This window comes from Chelonia mydas, chromosome 6 (assembly GCF_015237465.2).
Source record: "Chelonia mydas isolate rCheMyd1 chromosome 6, rCheMyd1.pri.v2, whole genome shotgun sequence".
NCBI lineage: Eukaryota > Metazoa > Chordata > Testudines > Cheloniidae > Chelonia > Chelonia mydas.
In genome coordinates, this window is record NC_051246.2 from 115,303,816 (window position 1) to 115,330,181 (window position 26,366).

The 26,366-nt window shown below is 46.9% G+C and overlaps 1 protein-coding gene across 4 annotated transcripts in view; it reads left to right on the forward strand.

Moving 5' to 3' along the window:
* The first annotated feature begins 5,977 nt into the window (after nt 1–5,977).
* Nucleotides 5,978–26,366, forward strand: part of INF2 (inverted formin 2) — an 80,005-nt gene continuing 59,616 nt past the window's right edge. For 3 of the 4 annotated variants that reach the window (XM_037901053.2, XM_037901054.2, XM_037901055.2), the window contains exon 1: nt 5,996–6,363. The gene's annotated coding sequence lies outside the window, so the exon portion shown is untranslated. Of the gene's footprint in view, nt 6,364–26,366 lie in introns of all 4 variants that reach the window. The other variant, XM_027830148.3, reaches the window with a different exon arrangement.

A 26,366-nucleotide genomic window follows, 5' to 3' on the forward strand; every position in this document is an offset into this window, starting at 1 on the left:
CAAAGCAGGGGCCCTGGCAATGTGGGCATCATGGTGCTAATGGGCCAGATTCATGCGGTGGAACGCCAATTCTGGGCTCGGGAAACAAGCACAAACTGGTGGGACTGCATAGTGTTGCAGATCTGGGACGATTTCCAGTGGTTGCAAAACTTTCGCAAGCGTAAGGGCACTTTCATGGAACTTTGTGACTTGCTCTCCCCTGCCCTGAGGCACAAGAATACCAAGATGAGAGCAGCCCTCACAGTTGAGAAGCGAGTGGCAATAGCCCTGTGGAAGCTTGCAAAGCCAGACAGCTACTGGTCGGTCGGGAATCCATTTGGAGTGGGCAAATCTACTGTGGGGGCTGCTGTGATGCAAGTAGCCAACGCAATTAAAGATCTGCTGATATCAAGGGTAGTGACCCTGGGAAATGTGCAGGTCATAGCGGATGGCTTTGCTGCAATGGGATTCCCTAACTGTGGTGGGGCCACAGACGGAACCCATATCCCGATCTTGGCACCAGAGCACCAAGCCGGCGAGTACATAAACCGCAAGGGGTACTTTTCAATAGTGCTGCAAGCACTGGTGGATCACAAGGGACGTTTCACCAATATCAACGTGCAATGGCCAGTAAAGGTACATGACGCTCGCATCTTCAGGAATTCTGGTCTGTTTCAAAAGCTGCAGGAAGGGACTTTATTCCCAGACCAGAAAATAACCTTTGGGGATGTTGAAATGCCTATAGTTATCCTTGAGGACCCAGCCTACCCCTTAATACCATAGCTCATGAAGCCGTACACAGGCAGCCTGGACAGTAGTCAGGAGCTGTTCAACTACAGGCTGAGCAAGTGCAGAATGGTGGTAGAATGTGCATTTGGATGTTTAAAAGCGTGCTGGTGCAGTTTACTGACTCGGTTAGACCTCAGCGAAACCAATATTCCCACTGTTATTACTGCTTGCTGTGTGCTCCACAGTATCTGTGAGAGTAAGGGGGAGACGTTGAGGCAAATCGCCTGGCTGCTGGTTACGCACAGCCAGATACCAGGACGGTTAGAAGAGCTCAGGAGGGCGCGGTGCGCATCAGAGAAGCTTTGAAAACCATGACTGGTTTTCATGACTGGACAGGCTATGGTGTGAAAGTTCTGGTTGTTTCTCCTTGATGAAACCCCCCGCCCCTTGGTTCACTCTACTTCCCTGTAAGCTAACTACCCTCCCCTCCTCCCTTCGATCACCACTTGCAGAGGCAATAAAACCATTGTTGCTTCACATTCATGCATTCTTTATTCATTCATCACACAAACAGGGGGATAACTACCAAGGTAGCCCAGGAGGGGTGGTGGAGGAGAGAAGCACCAGGAGGGGTGGTGGAGGAGGGAAGGACAAGGCCACACAGCACTTCAAAAGTTTAAAACTAAAAACTTATTGAATGCCAGCCTTCTGTTGCTTGGGCAATCCTCTGGGGCGGAGTGGCTGGGTGGCCGGAGGCCCCCCCACCGCGTTCTTGGGCATCTGGGTGAGGAGGCTATGGAACTTGGGGAGGAGGGTGGTTGGTTACACAGGGGCTGTAGTGGGGATCTGTGCTCCTGCTGCGTTTCCTGCAGCTCAACCATACGCTGGAGCATATTGGTTTGATCCTCCAGCAGCCTCAGCATTGAATCCCCCCTCCTCTCATCACGCTGCCGCCACCTTTCAGCTTCAGCCCTCTCTTCAGCCCGCCACTTACTCTCTTCAGCCTGCCACCTCTCCTCCCGGTCATTTTGTGCTTTCCTGCACTCTGACATTGTCTGCCTCCACGCATTCGTCTGTGCTCTGTCAGTGTGGGAGGACAGCATGAGCTCAGAGAACACTTAATCATGAGTGTGGTTTTTTTGCCTTCTAATCTTCGCTAGCCTCTGGGAAGGAGAAGATCCTGTGATCCTTGAAACACATGCAGCTGGTGGAGAAAAAGACACATTTTATAGAACAATGCGTACACTCTTTCATGGTAAACCTTGCTGTTAACATTACATACATAGCACATGTGCTTTCGTTACAAGGTCGCATTTTGCCTCCTCCCAGCACATGGCTAGCCCCTCCACCCTCCACCCTCCCCATGGCTAACAGCGGGGAACATTTCTGTTCAGCCACAGGCAAAGAGCCCAGCAGGAACGGGCACCTCTGAGTGTCCCCTTAAGAAAAGCACCCTATTTCAACCAGGTGACTATGAATGATATCACTTTCCTGAGGATAACACAGAGTGATAAAGAACGAATGTTGTTTGAATGCCAGCAAACATACACTGCAATGCTTTGTTCTACAATGATTCCCGAGTACATGCTACTGGCCTGGAATGGTAAAGTGTCCTACCATGGTGGATGAAATAAGGCTGCCCTCCCCAGAAACCTTTTGCAAAGGCTTTGGGAGTATATCCAGGAGAGCCACAAATGCCAGGGCAAATTAATCATTAAACATGCTTGCTTTTAAACCATGTATAGTATTTTAAAAGGTATACTCACCAGAGGTCCCTTCTCTGCCTGGCAGGTCCGGGAGGCAGCCTTGGGTGGGTTCAGGGAGTACTGGCTCCAGGGTGAGAAACAGTTCCTGGCTGTCGGGAGAAATGGTTTCTCCGCTTGGTTGCTGTGAGCTATCTACAACCTCCTCATCATCATCTTCCTCGTCCCAAAACCTGCTTCCATGTTGCCTCCATCTCCATTGAAGGAGTCAAACAACACGGCTGGGGTAGTGGTGGCTGAACACCCTAAAATGGCATGCAGCTCATCATAGAAGCGGCATGTTTGGGGCTCGGACCGGAGCTGCCGTTCGCCTCTCTGGTTTTCTGGTAGGCTTGCCTCACCTCCTTAAGTTTCACGCGGCACTGCTTCGGGTCCCTGTTATGGCTTCTGTCCTTCATGCCCTGGGAGATTTTGACAAATGTTTTGGCATTTCAAAAACTGGAACGGAGTTCTGATAGCACGGATTCCTCTCCCCATACAGCGATCAGATCCCATACCTCCCGTTCAGTCCATGCTGGAGCTCTTTTACGATTCTGGGACTCCATCATGGTCACCTCTGCAGATGAGCTCTGCATGGTCACCTCTGCTGATGAGCTCTGCATGGTCACCTGCAGCTTGCCACGCTGGTCAAACAGGAAATTGAAATTCAAAAGTTCGCGGGCCTTTTCCTGTCTACCTGGCCAGTGCATCTGAGTTGAGAGTCCTGTCCAGAGCGGTCACAATGGAGCACTGTGGGATAGCTCACGGAGGCCAATACCGTCTAATTGCGTCCACAGGACCCCAAATTCGACCCAGCAAGGCCGATTTCAGCGCTAATCCCCTTGTTGGGAGTGGAGTAAGGAAATCGATTTTAAGAGCTCTTTAAGTCGAAAAAAGGGCTTCGTCGTGTGGACGGGTGCAGGGTTAAATCGATTTAATGCTGCTAAATTCGACCTCAACTCCTAGTGTAGACCAGGGCTTAGCCTGTGGCTAGCAATGCTACTCACTGAGTGAGTCAGCCCCTCCATATCTCCACCAGTGTAAGGAGACAAAAGTCCTGATCCCCTGTGGCAAGCAGAAAAGCGCCATGCATACCCTTTCCTTCTCTTTTCCCCATCTTCCCCCCTTTGATGATAATAATAATGTTTAGAAGGTAAATGAATCCTTATTCCTATTTTACAGATGGAGAAACTGTAGCACTGAAGTAACTTGCCAAAGGTCATACAACAGGCCAGTGGCAGAATTGGCCTAAAATCCTAATCCACTGACCTACTCCAGGGTGGCCAACCTGAGCCTGAGAAGGAGCCAGAATTTACCAATGTGCATTGCAAAGAGCCTCAGTAATACATCAGCAGCCCCGCCGATCAGCGCCTTCCCCATCAGGTGGGAAGGGGTGGAGTGGGGTCAGGGACTGTGGCAGAGCCAGGGGTTGAGCAGTGAGCACCCCCCAGCACATTGGAAAGTTGGTACCGGTAGCTCCAGCCCCGGAGTCGGTGCCTATACAAGGAGCCGCATATAAACTTCTGACGAGCCGCATGTGGTTCCGGAGCCACAGGTTGGCCACTCCTGTCCTACGCACTGGGCCTCGCAGCATCTATTTAGCCTACTCTGATCTTCCCCAACTTCCCCCTCACCTCCTTTTTCCTCTCCTCCATAACCCCCCTCCAGCAACAGAAAAGAGGACTTGGGCTCCAGGCCCCACAGTCAGAGGGAGCCCGATAGAAGAGAGAGTCAGTGCCAGGGTAGCGGATAAGCACACAGGTGCAAGCCAGCTCCTCTCTGATGTGGGCAGTTTCACCTGGGAGGAAGATGAACTGAGCAGGCAGAGAAGAACGGATCACTGCAGTGGTCCCCTGTCACTGGGCTCCCATTCAGTAGTAGACCCAGGTTTAGGTCCTTCACCTTCAAGGCTCTCAATATGCTCAGGAGCAACTGCTGGGGATCGCGTCTCCCTCTGCTCTACGTGATCAACAAGAATACTAATATCGATGGCACAGAGATGAGCTTCCTGAGCAGGGGACAAGGTCTCGCCTCTTCAGTAGGATTCTCTGCTGCACGTCAAGCTGTGCTCAGGTTGTCTCCCCTCCTTCAGCTCAGAAGCAAGACATGACCCTTTCTCCCAATGGAGGCAACACACTGATCAGTACCAAAACTGCACAGGGGAAAAGGAGAGACTTTATTCTAGACACCACTGCCAGAGGTGCACTAGACTACTGCATGGGACATGCAAGGAGGACTAGAAGAAATCCATCCTCCCGACTTTGGCTCTTATGTTGTGTTTGCTTCATAAACATTGGGCATGTTGGGTTGTAAGTAAGGTGACATCTCTAGAGAGAAGCTAACAGCCAGAATTACCCTGGCTACAGCCAGGGAGGCAGAGACACTGGATCCTCAGCTCGCACCCTGTGCACGCTACAAGTTCCACATAATTTTCTGCCACCTGTGGATAACGTTTCCCCATCCTCCCTCACCCACCTCCCTTCCCCTTCATCCACTCTCCTCCTTCCCCCATCTCCCTTCACCCTCATCTACCCTCCCCCCTCTTCCACCCTCTCCCTTCCCACCCTCTCCCTTCCCACCCTCTCCACCCCTTCCACCATCTCCCTTTCCCTTCACCCACCCGCTCCACCCCTTCCACCGTCTCCCTGCACCCTCACCCACCCTCCCCTCCTCTTCCACCATCCCCCTCATCCACCCACCCTTCCACCATCACTCTCTCTCCCCTCCCTTCCACCATCTCCCTTCACCCTCATCCACCCTCCATTCCTCTTCCACCATCTCCCTTCACCCTCACCCACCTCCTCTCCCCTCCCATATCTCCCTTCCCCATCAGGCTCCTTCCCCTCCCCTTCCTTCCATCATCTCCCTTCCCCTTCATCCACCCTCCTCCTTCCACCCTCCTCTCCCCTCCCATCTCCCTTCCCCATCAGCCTCCTTCCCCTCCCCTCCCTTCCATCATCTCCCTTCCCCTTCATCCACCCTCCTCCTTCCACCGTCTCCCTTCACCCTCATCCACCCTCCATTCCTCTTCCACCATCTCCCTTCACCCTCACCCACCCTCTTCTCCCCTCCCACCATCTCCCTTCCCCATCACCCTTCCTCCCCACCCCTCCCTTCCACCATCTCCCTTCCCCTTCATCCACCCTCCTCCTTCCACCGTCTCCCTTCACCCTCACCCACCCTCCTCTCCCCTCCCACCATCTCCCTTCCCCATCACCCTCCCTCCCCTCCCTTCCAGCATCTCCCTTCACCCTCACCCACCCTCCTCTCCCCTCCCACCATCTCCCTTCCCCATCACCCTCCCTCCCCTCCCTTCCAGCATCTCCCTTCACCCTCACCCACCCTCCTCTCCCCTCCCACCATCTCCCTTCCCCATCACCCTCCCTCCCCTCCCCTTCCACCCTCCCACTTCGCCCTCACCCACCCTCCCTTCCCCTTCACCCCCCATCCCAGGTACGGGCCGGGGGGGGGGGGCGAGGTCTCTCCTCCCCCTGCTGCTGCGGGGCCCCTGCCGTTTTGCCGCAGGGCAGGGAACGGCTGCCCCCGGGCTGCTGGGGAGCCGCGGCCCTGGCTGGGCGGTGCCTGGGAGCCGGCGCTCCCTGCACACGAGTCTCCGGAGCTGCCCGGCGAGCAGGACCCGCCCAGCATGGGGCCGGGGGCCGATCGGCAGGGGGAGAGCGGGGCGGAGTGCGGCTCCTCCACGTGAGACGCTGGGCAGTGACAGGAGCCGATCGCCGCCTGCACAGCGCCGGGGACCAGCTGGGCTGGGGCTGCCTGTCCGGACCTGCCCCGCGCCCGCCAGCGGGTCCCTCCCGGGCACGCACTGGAAGCAGGGAGAGGATGATCTTTGCTGCCCCGCCTGCCAGCAGCAGCTGCCTGTGAAGGAGAGAAAAACAAGCGCAGGGAGAGCTGGGTAAGACCATCCTCTCTTTCCCACTGACCTGGGGGGCTGCTGCGGGAGACAGGGGGCGGCAAGAAAGTGTCAGCGGTGGCTTTTGATTTCTCAAGAGCTCGGGGCTGCAGAATCGTTTCTGGGCGGAGGCAGGCGAGCTCCGCACGCGTTCCGTATAGAACAGGGTCCCCTGCAGCAAAGCCCGCTGCATTCAGCTGGAGGAATTTGTTTTTCCTTTAAAAGAATTGTGAAAGATTTGATTGTCTCCGACTCCGCTACGCAAAGAATTTCAGAGTGGAGGGTAACAAAATCTGGGCTGGCCCATCCACCTTAATTCACGGCGGTGCGCCAAAAAAAAAAAAAAAAAAAAAAAAATCGGATTGAGGGCTAGTCTGTACCTTCAGTCCTAGGCTGCTTTTTAGCAGAAATATGGTAAGAAAAACTAGTATTTTTAGACTTGAATGTGTATGGCAGGGGTGTTTTTGTAGGTATGTTTTGTAAAATATTACTATATAAAAGGCCAGATTCTGACACCCTACTCTTACTCCGCTGGGGTCCCACTGATTTCAGGTTAAAATGTCAGCATCTGCCCCTTACAAATGCCTTCATTAGCTGTGATGGGCTATAGTGTAATTACATGCTTTAAAATATTATCATAATTTACTTAGAATTGACCTATAAATTGATCTATAAACTGACCGATATGCTCTCTCTGAAAGATGCAGTCCTTCTGGATGAGAGTGAGGCACATTGGTAGTGGAGTATGGGGAAGTTTCTACTTCTGCTTACTGTGCTAGATCTAGAGTCATACCACATCAACTACATGCTTTTAAAAACTTGCTTTTGTAGGAAAAAAGAAAAGGAGGACGTGTGGCACCTTAGAGACTAACGAATTTATTTGAGCATAAGCTTTCGTGAGCTACAGCTCACTTCATCGGATGCAGCTTATGCTCAAATAAATTTGTTAATCTCTAAGGTGCCACAAGTACTCCTTTTCTTTTTGCGAATACAGACTAACACGGCTGCTACTCTGAAACCTGTCATTTTGAAGGAGAGTATCCTGTCTGGCATTTTTCAGCAAGGCTTCCCCATATCTTACCCCACCCATTCCTGTGTGCACACGGGTGCACACACCCACTGCCATTTCCCAGAGAGCATTTTCGCTGACATCCTAGCAATGCTGTGAAGGGATAACCTCATCAGCGCATCAACAACCTCAGATGAGTTCCAGAGCCATGAGAAAAATCTAGGAGCTCTCCTGGCATCCTGGCCATAGTCTCAGGCAGGAGAAACTCTCCAAATCCTGCCTGAGGTTCTAATTCCCAGCACTGTACCCATTTTATGAGACACACAGTTCTTGCCCAGGTTCCTTGGACTCAGCATACATACATGCCAAATGATCTGACGTGGCAACTCCTCTGGGTGGGAAAACCCCAATTTGAGAAGCACATCAAACAGAATATTTTGTAACTTGCACCGTACTCAGGGGTCAGACTGTTGGCCAAATTCAAGCCTGGTGTAAAGGAACTGAACTGAAGTGAGTGGAGTTACACTAAGAATGAATTTAGCCTACTGCATTTGCCTGGACTTTAACTTCTGTTTCTCAGTAGTCGGACTCAACCCTATTTGATCCTTGTTGACTTGATTTTCCATTATGCAGAGGAAATGTAGGTGCTGTCAAATAAGACCTAGAAAATATGGTATGCAGAAATTTATCAAGATATCTGAAAAGTTATTTCTGTCTTGTAATAAATGGATAGTTCTATCAGACTCTCATCAAAGGATCTCACTTTACAAATGTTAATTTTAAAGTCTCACATGACAATTGTGTATAGGATAATAGATGAAGGATTTCTCCCACTGCTATATAATGGAGCCCTGTCTGCAGGAGAAGATGGGAGCTGTTGATAACTACACAATGGATCACATCAGGAATAAACAACTTATCCAGTTAAAGCTGGCCTGATGTTTTAGGAGGCCGAATGTAATTATCTGAGCTGCCGTTCAACTCTGGGACCATGCTAGGGGGGAAAGTCCCAGAGCCCAACCTCCAGCCTGAGACCAAATGACTACAGTGCAATTTTATAGCCCTGTAGCCCAAGCCCTCCCGCCCACGCCAGCCCAAGTTAGCTGACATGGGCCAGCCACAGGTGATTTATTGCAGTGTTGACATACCACAGAGCCCTAGGAATTATCCATGCTTTTTTACATTTATGATCTTGTTACTTTTTACTTGATTGAGTAAAAATGTTAAATATATTGTAAATTCTAGCTGTAGTCTTACAATGTGATTTAACACTATTCTGACTTTGCCGTGGCATGGGGCTCACCACTTAACTCTTAAAACATTATCAAAGTATTCTCCTAGTCATTTTCACAGCACACTTTATTAGGAGTCTCTAATTCCCAGCTAGAACCAGAACTCAGGTTTATTTACCTGTTTTATGGAATCACATACGTACAACAGATTATTATAGGGATGCTTATAAGTACTGTGCTCCCAACATTGACTTTGTCTTATAAGGTGAACAAATGAACACTGAAAGCACAAAGTACAACATGGATTTTGCAAACATTTATCTTTTTAAGATACTTGGGAGGCACTCATGTACTGCCGTGTAAAGGGTCATGCAAATACTTACATAAATGATTAGATCAAAACAAAGGTTGAAATTTAGACTATCATCCTTGATTATAGTTAATTTAGCTGGCATTGTTTCTGTTAGTTCTGCTGTGGATTTGGGCGTGGACTCTGACGCAGTGTTCTAGTAGTGAGCTGTGCTGGAAGAATACTAAGGAAGGAACAATTAAAAGAATCTTGCAAAAGAAATGGACTGAATAGTTCTGTGCCTTAGCCAAGCAACTAAACTTTCTAATCAGAGGCTGGGCACTGTCTGTTTTCCCTGGGAAAGTGACTGCTGTATAACAGACAAATTTTGTAATTGCTTCCAGATGTTGACCGCTTGGATGGGTAGCCAATTTTATGCAGCTGAATGTGGAAATAAGTACAAAGAGGGTGTCTGTATTCATGTGCTGTTGAGTCACAGCGTATGCATATAAAGAGTTATTGCAGTTGAAAGTAACTAGTTGTATAATGTGGCAGCTGAATATTGGTTGTGATTTGTCAGCATAGTCTTTTATTCCCACAGAAAGTTTAAAGTCAGAGGGGTCTTTGTTGATTAGCAGCACGATAACTTTTCCATTTGACATAATGATCAATATTGTTTCCAAGTTCAGCTATTTCCAACAGCCTGGCATCTTACCTGACATTTCAAAATGCTTCAAAATAGCGAAGTCAGAAATAAATGAAAACATAGGATTTCATGATATACTTAAAATGACCTTAGGAAAGCTGTGAATGAATAAAGGGCCTGACAACAAAGTCAATGGAATTATACTGGGCAGGAATTGGACCCAAATGATAAAATCCTGGCTCCATTGAAGTCAAATGGAGTTTTGTCATTGACTTCAGTGGGATCAGGATTTCACCCAAAATGTTAAAACTGCCTTAAAAGTGAGAGCTGCCTTCAAAAGAGACATTAGACTAGGAATAATCCAGTTTAACAATAAGCAGCTGTAGATCTGTCAGATTTTGGAGTTGAAAGGGTCCCAAGTATGGTTCTGCTCACTATGGTTATAGTTATGGCAATTGTTCTGTGCTAGGAGACGGAGAGTTGGTTCTCTGCCTTGGTGTCCAATTAGAGTCATAGTCCTGGTCTACACTTAAAGTTAGGTCGAGAAGGTATGGTGCTTTGGGGTGTGAAAAATTAACACCGCTGAGTGCCGTCATTAAGCCAACCTACTCCCTGGCGGAGACACAGTTAGGTCTATGGAAGAATTCTTCTGTCAACCTAGCTACTTCCGCTCAGGGAGGTGGAGTTCCTGCATCGACTGAAAAACTCCTTCTATCGCTGTAGAAAGAGTCTACACTAAGGTGCTACAGCGGTATACTTGCAGCATTGTAACTGTGTGGCTGTAGCACCCGTGATGTAGACATGGCCATGGAGTTTAAGGCCAGAAAGGATCACAAGACCACCTACTCTGACCTCCTGTACATCACAGACACTTAAGGCCCACTCATTCACCCTTGTACTGAGCCCAATAACCTGGATTAGGCTCGAGTCCGTTCTTCAGGTAGAATTGCTCCCTGAGAACTGGGCATTGGTGTTGGGATAAGATTCCTGAAAGAGAGGAATATAAAAGGGAAAGTCTGATATATGTGTAAATAAAGCAGTTACAGTTACACTTAGAAGATATCCAGATGTCACTTCATTGATTTTCTCCTCCACTGGGAAGCCAACCTGAAAGGCCCTAGACATCTGCTACTGCTTGGCAGAGGGGCAATGCTGTTATCAGAACAGGAGACTGGGGTCAGGAGAAGGGGCAACAATAAGTACCTCAAAGCATCCGAGCGCCACAGTGGTTTTGCTCACTTTAGTGTCTCTGGCTTGGAAAGCTGAACCATGTTTTAGTGAGCCAGGACATCAAAGTCCAAGGATAGAAGTCACGAGAGGAGAGTTGGGCAGAATGCAGTCCAGCTCCATCCCGTGCAATGCAGGATGCTCGATATACTGAGCAAGACTGTCCCCAGCCCTTGCACAGGTCACAATGGGTAAGAAGGGATGGAAGTAGACTTCCTTCCTTGGTAGAACCTGTGGCCAGAGCAGCACAGGAACTAATCCCTTCCTGTACTCCCAGGAATATATGCCACTTCCAAGGGGCCAGGGAGGAGGTGGGGCCATCATACCCCCCTCTTTGTACTAACCTTCCTAGCACACTAGCAGAACAAGTGGCATCTTCCTAAAGGATGTTCACCAAGGCGAGCCCAGGCCTGCTTGAAGCACATTCCTTCGCTGAGCTCCTGCGTTTACGTGCAGCCTTGTGTCTCTGCACCATTATCAATACAAGGCTGTGCAGAGATGCCCCAGCCCTCACAGCTGTCCAACAAAATGAATGAAGATGACATCATTTTTAACTTAGCTGAGCCGGGTCTGTTTGTCTTGATATAGCTGGGACATAACTTCGTTACAGTCCAATTACTGGCAATTAAACTACATTATTTTTAACAAGGCAGCTCTCTCTGTGCTTCTTATTCCACATTGGTTTTATCTATCTGCAAGCTGTCTTCTGCTTATCCGTTTGGATGGCATTCTCTTCTGTTAAGTCATGCACATCCAGCCCAAAAGGGGATGTGTTGTATTTTCTTTCGAAGATGTTTACACCCTCCGTTCTTAGGGCCTCCAGATGGAAGCACAGGCTTATCTAATACAAGGTAGCTTAGTTTTGTAAATAGATTTTCTTCTATAGTTCAACACCCAAGGGCCTAATTTTCCATTGCCTTTGTGTGGTCATGCAGAGCAGCAGTAAAAAGCTACCATTCTGAGGCCTTGTGTACACACCAACTTGACCCTGTTTAATTCAACTGGATTAGTTAAACTGGTGCAAACCCCTGTGTGGACACTCTTATTTCAGGTTAAGAGTGTTTTATTTCAGTTCAGTTTAATCTTCATAATCAATTTAAGGTAAACCACAAAAATTCTGGATTACAGCAAAATTAGTGTCCACACAGCTTTTGCACTGGTTTAATTAAATTAATTTAAAATGTTACCTTAAATTGAACCAGTGCACCACTGTGTATAGACAAGCCCTGATTGGGTAGCATTTTACACCCATTTTTCACAGGTGTAAATGACTACAGAAGGTGCAGGGCATTGGAGAATCAGGCTTCTTTCCCTACCTGATCCAGACCAAAATTTTATCTTCCAGAAGGCCAGGATACTCCCAGATACTTTGCCTTGCATCTGCTTCCCAGATCACTATTTCATCTCTGTGAACTGTTATCTACTTGGTCCCCACCCAGTAAATTGTGAGAATTTATTTTGCTTTCAGTTGTCAGTAGCTTTCTCTCCTGTAAGCATGGCTCTCCCGTTCTCCAATGGCAGTATTCACCATGTTTATTTAATCATACCCAACAACTCCCACCCCCACCTTAGTTTCTCATGCAAAACCTCAGTATAAGAGCCAGTCAATGAACTATACTTTTCTGATGTTTCTTCAGTAATGTGACACAACCCTTCATAGATTATAAAGCCATAAGCGACCACTATAATAATGTAATCTGGCCTCCTGTGTAACACAGGCCATAAGACTTCCCTGAATTAATTGAGTCTTCTAGAGAGGTGCCTGCCATTGTCTGTCACCGTTTGTATTTTAAAATGCAGGCTTTTGGGGTGGTAGCTAACTCCATAAGGCTTCCACACATCTAACTCCACCAATCTAATTTAACACTGTTTAGTGATTAGTCATGGCCAGGAGCCCATTGTGCTAGGGACAGAATCAAGATAACAAAAAGACAATCTCTGCCTCAAAGTGTTTTCAGTCTAGAAGATGCAGATTGTGTTTTTCAGCCAAGATATAATGCTGCAGCCCAAAACTGCATTGAGGTCCGTCCCGCTGTTCATAAATTATAGCTGCTACATAAAATATCCAGAGATTCCAGCTTTCTGGGCCAGATTGCGGAGCTTTTGCTCATATTGCTGAGCACATCCATAAGTAGTTGCTATTGATTTCCGGAGGGCTGTTTGTGAGTGTAATTGTTCGCCATTGCAAATGCTCTACAATCTGTGCCTTTTGTGTATTCTTAGATCAAAAATGGCTGACAAAAATGAGTCACTCCATCAATTAGATTAATGACTTCTGCCATTAAAAACTTTGGAAATCATCGGTTTAAGTTTCAGCCATATCTAGAATGTAGACGTAGTGGGAATAAAAAGCGTGTTGGGAGAAAGAAAAGTAGATTGCAATATTTTTACAGGATATTAGTGATTTACACTAAGATATTGTGAAGCAAACATTGACTTGCCTTGTTCGTGTGAGCTAATGCACTGTTGGGCACTGAATCAAACCTTCCCCTTGGCTAAACTGCAGGAATAAGTACACCTAATGTTATAGACTAGAAATAGCTAAATCATTTCTCTCCATTTTAATTAGGGAAATGTGTTTTTTAGCTCATTCAGTTGCAGTTTCTATAAGTAGCAAGGTTGAATTACTCAATTTCTCTCTATTACATTGATTTCCTAAGGGCCAAAACCTGATCCCACTGAACAACGGGACTCCAAACTGCAGAACATAATGTCCAGTATTTGTGAGCTGTTTAGTGTTTATCCACCTCTGAAGAGCACTTGCTGCTTTTGAAAGTCTGGGGACAAATTCTACTCTTCTCAAATGTTACTATTATTCCTATCTAGATATTGGAGTTACATTGGATTTACGCTACTGTAACTGAATGCTAAATGTGCCCCACAAGGTCTATAAAGGTATTTTTACACTGCAGTTAGACACCCATGGCTGGCCAGTGCCAGCTGACTCGGGCTTGCCGGGCTCAGGCTGCAAGGTTACTTAATTGTGGTGTAGACTGTTGGGCTTGGGCTGCAGCCTGGGTTCTGGGATCATCCCACCTTGCAGGGTCCTAGATCCTGGGCTCCAGCGATTAAACAACCCCTTAACCCAAGCCCCACTAGCCTGAGTCAGCTGGCACGGGCCAGCCGTGGGTGTCTAATTGCAGTGCAGACGTACCCTAAGACAGTGGTTCTCAACCAGGGATCCGGGGCCCCCTAGGGGACCTTGAGCAGGTTTCGGGGGGGGCCTCCAAGCAGGGCCAGCATTAGACTCGATGAGGCCCAGAGCAGAAAGCCAAAGCCCCACCACATGGGGCTGAAGCCCAAGTCCCTGAGCCCTGCCACCCGGGGCTGAAGCTGAAGTCTGACCAATGTAGCTTTGTGGGGGCCCCTGTGGCATGGGGCCCCAGGCAATTGCCCTGCTTGCTACCCCTTAACGCCAGCCCTGGCTTTTATATGCAGAAACCCAGTTGCTATGGCACAGGTGGGCCGTGGAGTTTTTATAGCATGTTGGAGGGGCCTCAGAAAAAAAAGGTTGAGAACCCCTGCCTTAGGAGAGTGAAAGAAGCTCTATCACCTGGCCAAATTGCTTACACTTTCTCAGATTGATTGGAAGTCTGCAAGCCCCAAACTGTTGTTCTGGGTGCACTCATAAGAAAGCATTGGAGCAGTTCATATGTGTAGAGCTGGACTGCTTTAATAAAAAATGTCATTTTCTTTATTCATTTAAAGATATTGGAAAAGTCTAGTGTCTTCTATGTATTAGGCAAGGCAGTGAGAGACAGCTCCTAAGCTGGTGTAAAGTGGTGCAGCTTCTTAAACTTCAGTGGAGCTTTGCTTGTTTACACCAGCTGAGGATCTGGCCAAGGTAACTTAACCCACTTTTCTATTTATTTGGAAAGACAGAGTAAAATAAAACTTAATGCCAACAAACTGTTTATGAAGTTCTTGAGATCCTTGCATAGAAAGCACTATGGAAGAGCAAGACATTATTACTACTAATGGAAACACACTGTATATAACTTTAAACAATCTTTATAGCAAAGGCGTTTTGCTACAAGCAGGAACATAAAAATTACTCATAAAACACTTTGCTTTCAATCCACCCTGTCTATCACTTCAATTACAAGACATTGGACTAGATTTGAAAATAAAAGGTTTGAGAAACACAATTCTAGGCCCCCAAAACTGATGTCTGAAATAATTGCTACCTCATTGGTACAAATTCTGGAGTAGAGCAATGGAAAGGTTAAAACTGGCCAAGATGTTTTAGAATTACAGAACTGCAACATGAATAAGTTTTTTAAACTGGCTTCAAACTTTTCTAGAGCAGTGGTTCCCAAACTTGTTCCGCCACTTGTGCAGGGAAAGCCCCTGGTGGGCCGGGCCAGTTTGTTTACCTGCCGCATCCACAGGTTCAGCCGATCGTGGCTCCCAGTGGCCGCGGTTCGCTGCTCTGCGAACCGCGGCCACTGGGAGCTGCGATGGGCCGACCCTGCGGCCGTGGCTTCCAGCAGCTCCCATTGCCCTGGAGCAGCGAACTGCGGCCACTGGGAGCCGCGATTGGCTGAACCTGCGGATGCAGCAGGTAAACAAACTAGCTCGGCCCACCAACGGCTTTCCCTGCACAAGCGGCGGAACACGTTTGGGAACCACTGCTCTAGAGAAAGTAATTGGATTAAATTTAAAAGCATTTCTGGAGGGGATTAGTTTCTAAAGCACACTAAGCCCCTTTTCTACTTTATACAAGAAATGATTTTAAACAGCTCAGATGCTTAACTTTTAAAATTAGTGATTGAACATGCTCAGTAGCAATTCCTCATAATGTTTGTATGCAAACAAAGCTTCCAATAAAGTACAATAGAGAGGCACAGCCACAGATTGTAAGGTGGGGGAGGTAATAACTTTTATTGGACCAACTTCTGCTAGGGAAAGAGACAAGCTTCTGAGCTTACACAGAGCTGTTCTTCAGGTCTGTGTAAGCTCAATAGCTTGTCTCTTTCGTCAGCAGAAGTTGATCCAATAACAGATATTACCTCACCCACCTTGTCTCCCCAATATCCTGGGACCAACACGCTACAACCCTGATGCAAGCAATAAAGTGTGTGGAAGAGAGAAAGGATCCAGTAACTTGAAAGAGTGGGTGTGTTATGGAAATCCCAGCTAAGGTTAGTTTTGTTTGAATAGGGGGTGTGTACATATCGGGTGTGTGTAATTAGGCCACTTGCTGTGTAAAATAACCAACTGACCTGGTTCAATATAATGCCCATAAATATTCATTCAAATTGTGAGTGGCTGTTTGGTTGAGCCCTGTTTTTGCCCCATTCATTTGTGAACATCCACACAAATATTTTTTGTTCTCACGGATGTTTGGGAAGTGGCTTTTCTCTGTATGAATGTCCATCTTCTTGTGTGAATATCCATCTTGTATTTGTGCACATACAAGAGTAGGACTGGTCCAAAAGTTTTGAATTAAACATTTTCCATCGAAAAATGCAGTTTCATTAACATCAAAACTTTCTGCTTGAGAAGATCAATTTTGGTGGAATTTTCTGTTGGTAAAATCAAAATGAATCTCTATCTTCCATGAGGCACAGCAGCAGTTCCGGCACAGGGAGAAACTTAGGTGCATCATGGGAGATGTAGTCCAGCCAAGAGTAGGGCCCATAGAGAAAAAGGGATACAGGAGAGGCCAAGAACTACATCTCCCATAAGGCACCATGGTGGCTGAGGCAGACTGAGAAACGAGTGTCAACCTAACTCAAAATGAAACATTTCAATATTTCTGAATCAAATTTTTTCTGAACAATGTTTTGATATTTAGACTTGTCATCCAGATTCAGGAAGAAAACAAATGTCAAAACATCACAATTTCCTGCAAGACAGAAATTTTATTTTGTATTAGCTTTATATTCTTTATCCTCCACCTGCCATTCACTTTGTTTGAGAAGTTTCAAGCTTCCAGTCAGGGGGCAGGAATAATACCATGTGATTTAGGTTTCAAATCACACACCAAAATAGCATGAAAAAAAAGTGAACAGTCCTTAAACAACCTGTAGCCTGAAAATTCTTCCACCAGACTCTTTGGTGAATACTCATGCACACGTTAGCAAGAAAGCTGGATTGGCTTGCAAACAAGTTGTAAACACAACGAAGGGATACCTTGGATAATTTATTCACAGTAAATAATTTGGCCAGCTCTAACAGAAAGCCCATTTTGTTACGCCGAAGTAACATTATTATTAATTGTTCACGTTACAGCAGCACCCAGAATGCCCTAGCAGGATCAGGGCCCCATTTTGTTAGGTTCTATTTAAACACATAGTAAGACAAGAAAGTGAAAGTGTGGGACCCTTACTGAATGGGGGAGGCAACCTAGTGACAGATGATGTGGAAAAATCTGACATACTCGGTGCTTTTTTTGCCTCGGTCTTCACAGACAACGTCAGCTCCCAGACTGCTGCACAGGGCAGCACAGTATGGGGAGGAGGTGAGCAGCCCTCAGTGGTGAAAGAACAGGTTAAGGACTATTTAGAAAACCTGGACATGCACAAGTCCATGGGGCCGGATACAACATATCCAAGAGTGCTGAGGGAGTTGGCTGATGTGATTGCACAGCCATTGGCCATTATCTTTGAAAACTCGTTGACAATCGGGGAAGGTCCCGGACAATTGGAAAAAGGCAAATATAGTGCCCATCTTTAAAAAAGGGAAGAAGCAGAATCCGGGGAACTACAGACCGGTCAGTCTTACCTCAGTCACTGGAAAAATCATGGAGCAGGTCCTCAAGGAATCCGTTTTGAAGCACTTGGACACGAGGAAGGTGATCAGGAACAGTCAGCATGGATTCACCAAGGGCAAGTCATGCCTGACCAACCTGATTGCCTTCTATGATGAGATAACTGGCTCTGTGTATATGGGGAAAGTGGTGGAAGGGATATACCTTGACTTTAGCAAAGATTTTGTTATGGTCTCCCACAGTATTCTTGCCAGCAAGTTAAAGTATGGATTGGATGAATGGACTATAAGGTGGATAGAAAGATGGTTCAACGGGTAGTGATCAATGGCTCGATGCCTTGTTAGCAGCTGGTATCAATTGTAGTGCCCCAGGGGTCGGTCCTGGGGCCGGTTTTGTTCAACATCTTCATTAATGATCTGGATGATGGGATGGATTGTATAGCTGTTTCTTTGAGAAGCTTTAGCCCCTTCATGGTTTTGAGCAGAGGCTTAAAATTTGGTAGGACTATTGCTTGGTGCCAAGCATGTGCCTTTTTTAGATCCCAGGGAAAAGGGACCAAATTTGGCCAAGCTATAAGCCTTTGCAAATCTCAGATCGCACACACTCATTAGAGACTAGTTAGAGCTTCGAAGCTAAGATCTCTGGAGATTCAGTCTGCACTGAGCATCCGCCAACCTAGGGCTGCAGGAGCCAAGCAGGACTTCCCTTGCAATTTGCACCTCCCAGCTGCTGTGGTATTGGGCACTGGAACTGTAAACAGGGAGACTGCTTTTCCTGTGCTCACAATAACTCCCATGCTGGGCCCAGACTATGTGGTGGAGGAAGAATAGCATGACTCAGATGCAGAGGGAAAAGACCTGGACCATAGGGAGTGATGAGAAGCTAAGATCAGATGAGGAACTGCGATAGGGAAAGACTGGAACTGGCTGGACATGGAGACTGGACCTGGGAGTTGAGGGTGGAGGGGACTGAGATCTGAGGAGGAACCTGGAGGAAGGGACTTGAACTGACGAGTGGGCCAGGAGACTGGTACAAGGAGGACAGACCAGGATGAGTTGCCCAGAGATGGAAAGTAGGACAGGGCACTGGGTGAGAGGAAGACTGGGACTCAAATGGGCAGCCCAGAGTGGGATACAGACTGGCTAGGCAACGAGACTGGGACAAGGAGCCCAGGGGTCGGGGAAGTGACAGGAGTAGGACAAGCATAGGCTAGAGGTGGCGGGGCAGAAGGATCTGTGACCACTAGTGAATAATCTCTTCCAGAACCTAGGGTGACCAGATGTCCCGATTTTATAGGGATATTTGGGGCTTTTTTTATATGGGCTGCTATTACCACCCATCCCCGTCCCGATTTTTCACACTTGCTATCTGGTCACCCTACCTGGAATAGAACCCAAGACTGCTGAGCTCAACGGTTCCTCTGCTGTCAGCACATGCCTATGAAATGCCAGAATTAAGGTTGCCTGTGCATTGTGTTACAGTCTTTAGTTACATGATCACATACCATTTTTTCCGGAGGATCCCTGCCTCATTTAGTGCACAGGATGGACATGCCTGGGGATAAATCAGGATTGTGCAATGAAGGAGGCTGTGGTCTGTAGGACCCCTGTCTCATTTCTTGGAGTAGTTGGAAAGTGTGTAGTGAGTGAGAAAGGGGACTGAAAGAACAGAAAAGAGGATGGTCTCATGGTTTATTTAAGCAGTTGAATGCTGTCCTGCAGAATTAGATTCTATCACTACCTCAGCCACTCCTGTGTAATGCTGGGCAGCTCACTTGAACCAAACTTTTCACAGGTAGCCACTAACAGCGTGTTCTTCATTTCCTGGGTACCTAACTTGAGAGTCCAGGGGTCTGATGTACAGAAGTGCTGAGTCCTCACAACTGCAACTGAAATCAGTGGAAGCTGTTTTTTGAACATTTAAAGTGCCATATAATGCTAAATACTCTGAAAAATCAGGACCGAGGCTTCTCAAATCGGGCACAGAAAATTTTGGGTGTAATATATATGTATTCAGAATAAATAAATAATAAATATCAGCACTACCCCACTGGTTCTCTGTATTGTATTGTATTGGCATTAGTAGTTGGCATAAGCACATCTGTTTGAAAATAATTTGTAAATGTTTTCCGTCTATATTAGGATTACTGTGTTCATCACTCAATATGTAACCACTGATGCTGTTTTTTCTGGATACTTTTGTAATCTCCATTCCAAGCTGAACAAAGCCCAAAGTGTTGCACTGAAGCAGAAGATCCTTCTGTACTGCTGCATGTACCCTCCTGAAAACAGGATGTCTTATCTCACAACGTTTTCCTAGTTAAAAAAAATGCTGATATTTTTAACTATGTATCACATTTAAAGCAGACATTAAATAGAAAACCTCTGCCAAGAAGCATGCACGTTCTGGCAGCAGTAAAGCCACTGCAGCTAGTCCTAATTATCCATCAGATAAAGAATTTTCCTAATTTGTTCTTACAACGTTCCATACATACAGAATATATTTTACGCAAAGGTGGTAGGAGAAATAGTTGTGAGGAGGAGAGGGCTGTAGTGTTACCGAGGTACAAACACATCCAGAGGTCGGAATCTCCTGGCTTTTCATGGTTTTCATCTCCAAGGGAACTAGGGAAGTGAAAGTAGGTAGAGAGATTCAGGAGGTGGCACAGAGAAGAATTGGCTTTACAGCCCTATGTGTTCCTCCTTGAGACTTCCTATTCCTTATGTGTTCAGAATGCATTGTTAAGGCTACAGTTATGTCATGGAGGTTGCGGGAGTCATGGAATTCGTGACTTCCAGAGACCTCTGTGACATTGGGTCCCTGCAGCAGCCCAGCCACCGGATCCTCCCCCAGCTCCCAGGGGACCCAAGAGCTTTCCAGTCGCCACGGGCAGCAGGCCCCTTCCCCGCAGCCCCCATCTGCTGCAGGGGGATCCTGGAGCTCCCCAGCCACTGTAGACGGCAGGCTCCCTCCGCCAGCTCCCACTGGGCAGGGTTGAGAGAGTGGCTGTAGCTCCCAGCTGCTGCATGCCGTGGGGCAGGGTGCTGGACCCCATTTTGTCAAGGATGTTTTTAGTAAAAGTCTGAGACAGGTCACGGCATCCGTAAATTTTTGTTTATTGGCCATGACGTATCCCTGACTTTTACTAAAAAATATCCATGACAAAATCATAGCCTTATGCATTGTTCATAAATGAAGAAACAAACCAGACTGATTTTAGATAGCCAGATATCAAACCTAGGAAATACCCCATCTTCACTATTGCCTCATAGGCCATTCCCCATCTGTCACCCAACCAACTACTCTAAGGAGTTTCCTGCCTCTTTGCCAAGTAGGCACTGTTCCTTCCCTTCTTTGCAGTTAGAAGGAGTTGTACCCCCTCAGTTTCCTCTTCATGCACATTTGGAGAGAGGACGCTTAATTTAAATAGCTCCTCTAGTACCATGGCTGGCTCTGATTGCTGAGGCATTGGTTCAGCGCTCAGTCAGAGGGAAGACCTGACCATCTCCTGAAGCACCAAGGTTACTTCTTGCAACACCCTATAGCTTTTCCCTAGAACTCTCTTAAACAAGTACTGACTCAGTCTGACCTGGCTTACAGCTTAAGAGACACAGTGACTAACATTCCTGTGCCATTACTAAGGACTGGGTAGCTTACCACGGAGAGGGTTATGGAGATAAATATTACTTCTGTAACTCTCTGGCGCTAGTCTGTTCCAGTATTTCACAGCAGGTCAGTCTTCTGCCTAAATCACCCAAACAGAACACTGCTGTTGCATTTGCTGAGTTATTGGGCCTGTGCCAGCTGGCAATGTGTTGTGCATCTAGTTCTAAAATTCTTAGCACTCAACCTACAAGAACAATCTGAACCACTTGGATGGTGCTAATTAGTCACGTAAATCTACAGTTGCAAGACGACACTGATTGCTAGAATTCAGAATAATCCAATTTTTAAAGGCAAAATTGGCTTATTTATATTTAATTAGTTTATTTCATTTCATGTATCCATTGTGTAACCAGACAATACAGTAAATTATGGAGGCAGCAGTGAAGATGCCATAGTTCAGTGGTTCTCAAAGGCGGTCCGCCACTTGTTCAGGGAAAGCCCCTGGCGGGCCGGGCCGGTTTGTTTACCTGCCGCGTCTGCAGGTTTGGCCGATCGCGGCTCCCACTGGCCACGGTTCACCGCTCCAGGCCAATGGGGGCTGCGGGAAGGGCGGCCAGCACGTCCTTCGGCCCATGCCGCTTTCTGCAGCCCCCATTGGCCTGGAGTGGCGAACCGCAGCCAGTGGGAGCCGCGACTGGCCGAACCTGTGGACGCGGCAGGTAAACAAACCAGCCTGGCCTGCCAGGGGCTTTCCCTGAACAAGCGGGGTACCGGCTTTGAGAAGCACTGCCATAGTTAAGGATTCACTGGGCTTTTTGCTTAAAGCAACATTAAAATCTCTCCGTTTCACACAGCAGTGATTGAATTAAATTACCAAAGCTTACCATAATTACTGCTCAGAGAGCAGGTACATTTTCTGCAAGAGCTTTTGTAAAAAATATTTGCTAACTATTCCCAAGACAACAATTAGAAATGAGTCACTCTTGAAATTTAGCCTTGATCGTCTCACATTTTTGGCTAAACAACCTCAAGTTCAAAAACTTCACATGCAGACACAGGTCCATCCTGATCATCACACAGTGGAAGAGACATCTGTAGCAGGCAAATTTGCCGGACAAACAGTTTGAGCAGCTTGCAATCAGGCCTGGTCTACACCTAAAACTTAGATTGACTTATTTATGTAACTTAAGGCTGTGAAAAGTTCATGTCTGAGCACCATACTTAGGTTGACCTAACCCCTGGAGTAGGCAAAAGAATTCTTCTGTCGATCCAGCTACTGCCTCTTGAGGAGGTGGATTAACGACGTCAACAGAAAATCTCCTTTCCATCAATGTAGGAAGTGTCTACATTACAGTGCTATAGACTGACTATGGGAGAACTGAAGGCACTAGGGCAGGGGTGGCCAACCTGAGCCTGAGAAGAAGCCAGAATTTACCAATGTACATTGCCAAAGAGCCACAGCAATACATCAGCAGCCTCTCGTCAGCTCCCCCACACACACACTCCCAGTGCCTCACACACACCGGCAGCCTCGCTGATCAGTGCCTCCCCCCTTCCTCCCTGCACCTCCCAATCAGCTGTTTCATGGCATGCAGGAGGCGGGGAGGGGGGTAAAGGAGCGAGGGCACCGCAGGCTATGGGTAGGGGGCGGGAAGGGGTGGAGTGGGGGCAGGACCTGTGGCAGAGCCAGGGGTTGAGCAGTGGGCACCCCCTGGCACAGTGGAAAGTTGGTGCCTGTAGCTCCAGCCCTGGAGTTGATGCCTGTACAACGAGCCACATATTAACCTATGAAGAGCCGCATGTGGCTCCAGAGCCACAGGTTGGCCACCCCTGCACTACGGGTATGTCTACATGTATGTCTATACTACAAGCCGTACCGTGGCACAGCTAGACCGCTGTAGTGATGCAGTGTAGACACGTACTACTGCGACAGCAGGGCTTTTCCATCACTGTAGTAAATCCACCTGCTGGAGAGGTGGTAACTAGTGCGATGGAAGAATTCCTCCATCGACCTAGCTGCATCTACAGTGGAGGTTAGGTTGACCTAACTGCGTCACACAGGGTGCTGCTCCCAGCCCAGCTACCTCATTCGCAGGGTCAGGGAGTGGACGGAGTTCTACGCAACCAGTGGAGTTGGAGAACCGAGGCAGCAGCAATTTAACGTTGAGCTGAGGTTTTCTTCAGCAGCCGGAACATGGCATAGAATTCACCAGTAGGAGCAGGCCCCTTTGTGATTTTGAGCAATGGGATCAGTGCACTGTGGGAGACTATTGCCTATCATTCTGACCAGTATTGTCTCATTGATGCCTCGTACGCTCTTATCTGTCTAGATCTATCTGTTGTCTCTTGCCTTGTCCTTGGACTGGAAGCCCCTTGGGCAAGGACTGTCTTTTTGTTGTATTTGTACAGCTGTCAGCACAGTCCTGGTCCATGACAAGTGATCCTAGCCGCTAAAAGAATACAAATAAATAATAAAACAATAATAATTATTATTATGTTGTGGAGCTGAGGCTTGCATAAGTTCAGGTAGCTATTATGATGCAAGGCCTGTACATTGAATTTGGTCTGGATTTTAATGTTGTCTCAACTGGTGATCTCTTTGACGACTGTTATTAGTATTTTTTTGTATTGCACTAGTGCCTCAGGGACCCAGTGAAGAATCATGGCCCCACTGTGCTAGTCTGTAAACACAGAGAAACAGTGCCAGCACCAAAGAGCTTGGAAACCATGTATAAAACAAGAGACGAGAGGTGGATACAATAGACAGATGGCATAGCAATGAGATGACTATGATCAGTTCAATAAGCAGTGATCACAGCACACCAGCTGCCTCACCCTTATTGAGATTTTTGTAGGCATCCCAGCAAAGGCGAGTTTTAGAGGGAGGTTTAATTGAGGACAGTAGGTGGCTTTGACTGTTAGGCCTTGTCTACACTAGAAAGGGGTTGCTGGTAGAGCTATGCCAGTTTTGCTATATCGCCAAACCCTCTTATGGAGACATACCTTGTACTGTCAGAAGGGTTCGTTTGCCAGTATAGCTTATATCTGTTCTCTGAACAATAAGGCTTTTTTTTTTTTTTTTTAACAAGTATAACTGCATCTACAGCCAGGCGTTTGCTGCCACAGCTATGTCAGCTGGGGTGTGATTTTTCCAATCCCTTCATTGACAAAGCTATGCAGCAAAGCTTTGAAGTGTCAACCAGGCCTTAGCGGCTGTGCTGATAGGAAGTTCACTAGGGCAACTGTGATACATTGGGAGTAGGGGGGCAGTAGCTCCCTTTGATGGACACCCAGCCAGCCAGTTAGATGTAAAATCCCTCTTGCTTTACCTGTTCTCTCCTTGCTTTACCTGTAAAGGGTTAAAAAAGTCCCCCAGGTAAAGAAAAAAAAGGTGGGCACCTGACCAAAAGAGCCAATGGGAAGGCAAGAACTTTTTAAAATTGGGAAAGAAACTTTCCCTTTGTCTATTGTTATCTGGGCTGCAGGGATACGAAGCAGGAATGCTATGTAAGGTTTGAACCAGGTATGAAAAAGTATCTTCCATACCTAGAAGAAATAATTTGGATAGGGAATGTTTAGTTAGACACAATCAGGTTTACTTCTTATTTTGGCTTGCGGATCTCCTCTGTGCTAACCCCGGATGCTTTTGTTTGCTTGTAACTGTTAAGCTGAACCCCCAAGAAAGCTAGTTTTGGTGCTTAATTTTTGGAATTGCTCTTTTAAAATCTAGCAAAAGCCTAAATTCCAGATGTATTTTCTTCCTTTTTGTTTTTAATAAAATTTACCTTTTTTAAGAACAGGATTGGATTTTTGGTGTCCTGAGAGGTTTGTGCATGTTGTTTGATTAGCTGGTAGCACAGCTAATTTCCTTTGTTTTCTTTCTCAGTTCTTGCCCGGAGGGGAGAATTCCCAAGTGTTCCTTCCTGGGTCCAAGGGTTGGTTTTTTTTTTGCATTGGGTGGTCGCAGCATTTACCAAGCCAAGGTCAGAGAAAAGCTGTAATCTTGGAAGTTTAATAAAAGCCTAGAGTGGCACGTATTAATTTTTAGAATCCTTGCAGGCCCCCACCTTCTGCACTTGAAGTGCCAGAGTGGGGATTTAGCCTTGACAGCAACCTTAATTCCAAGCTAACTAAGGCCATGTCTACACTATAGCTGCTACAGTGGCATAACTACGGTACTACAGCTGTGCCACTGTAGTGTAGATGTTTCCTACATTGACAGAAGTGGTTTTTCCATCACTGTAGTTATTCCATCTCTCTGAGTAACAGTACCTGGATCGACAGAAGAATTCCTCCATCAACCTAGCCGTGTCTATATCAGAGGCTAGGTCGACCTAACTATGTCAGGGGTGTGAGCTAGGTTAAACTAATTTTTAAGTGTAGACCAGAGTGGAAATTCCCCTGTTTCTTTTAAACAGGCAATACATAATACAAGTAAAAAAGGGACTGGGGTGTAAAGTCTGCAGATGAGAGGATTTTGCTACTTTTCCATCACAGATTAAAATAATGTTAAAAATGGAAGTTGCTTGAAACTGCCATCATAGACTCATCACAGCAGACAGAGCATGGTCAGTGTACTCGCAGCGAGCAGCCATACTGGCAGTGTTGGAGACACCTGGAAGGAACATGTCTGACTGAAGAGCCACAGGCTTGGTGTCAATTTTTTAACTCCTGCCCTGTCCCCTCCGTGTCCCTTCATTGGCAACGTGTTCCTGGTGCAGGGAGAGAGAAATTGCAATCCATCCAGTGCCAGTATGTCAGCAGCCAAAGAGCTTTTGGATTAATTTGTTCCCCTCTGTGCATGAACACAAATGGTTTTGGCACGATCACACCAGTTCAGGATTAAACTGAGGTCTCCTGGCAGTTGATATCCCTTTAAATTTCTTCTTGCAGCAGTGAGGGATGGAATTTTAAACATCAATATTCTTTTCCGTGTCTTTTTTTTGTCAACATAAGCTACTGTGAAACTAATTCTGCTTTAAGAATCGGCTCAGCAGCCGACATTGTCAGGATTTGTGGATTACACCTCTGGAATGAGCCTAACATAAAACAAAAATGCATTTACTGATGTGAAATCCATCAGGGATTAACATTTCTCCTCTGTTATATAAATAAAGCCCCAGACTGTTTCCTACAGCAGGATGGAATGCTTTGCAAAGTCATTTCCCTGCACAGTGAATTATAAGGGTGAAACTGCTCATCTTAGAAAGTGCCTGGGCCAAATTCAACTCTGGCTAAAATAGGCTGAATTTAGCCTAAAGGGCCAGCTCCTCAGCCAGTGT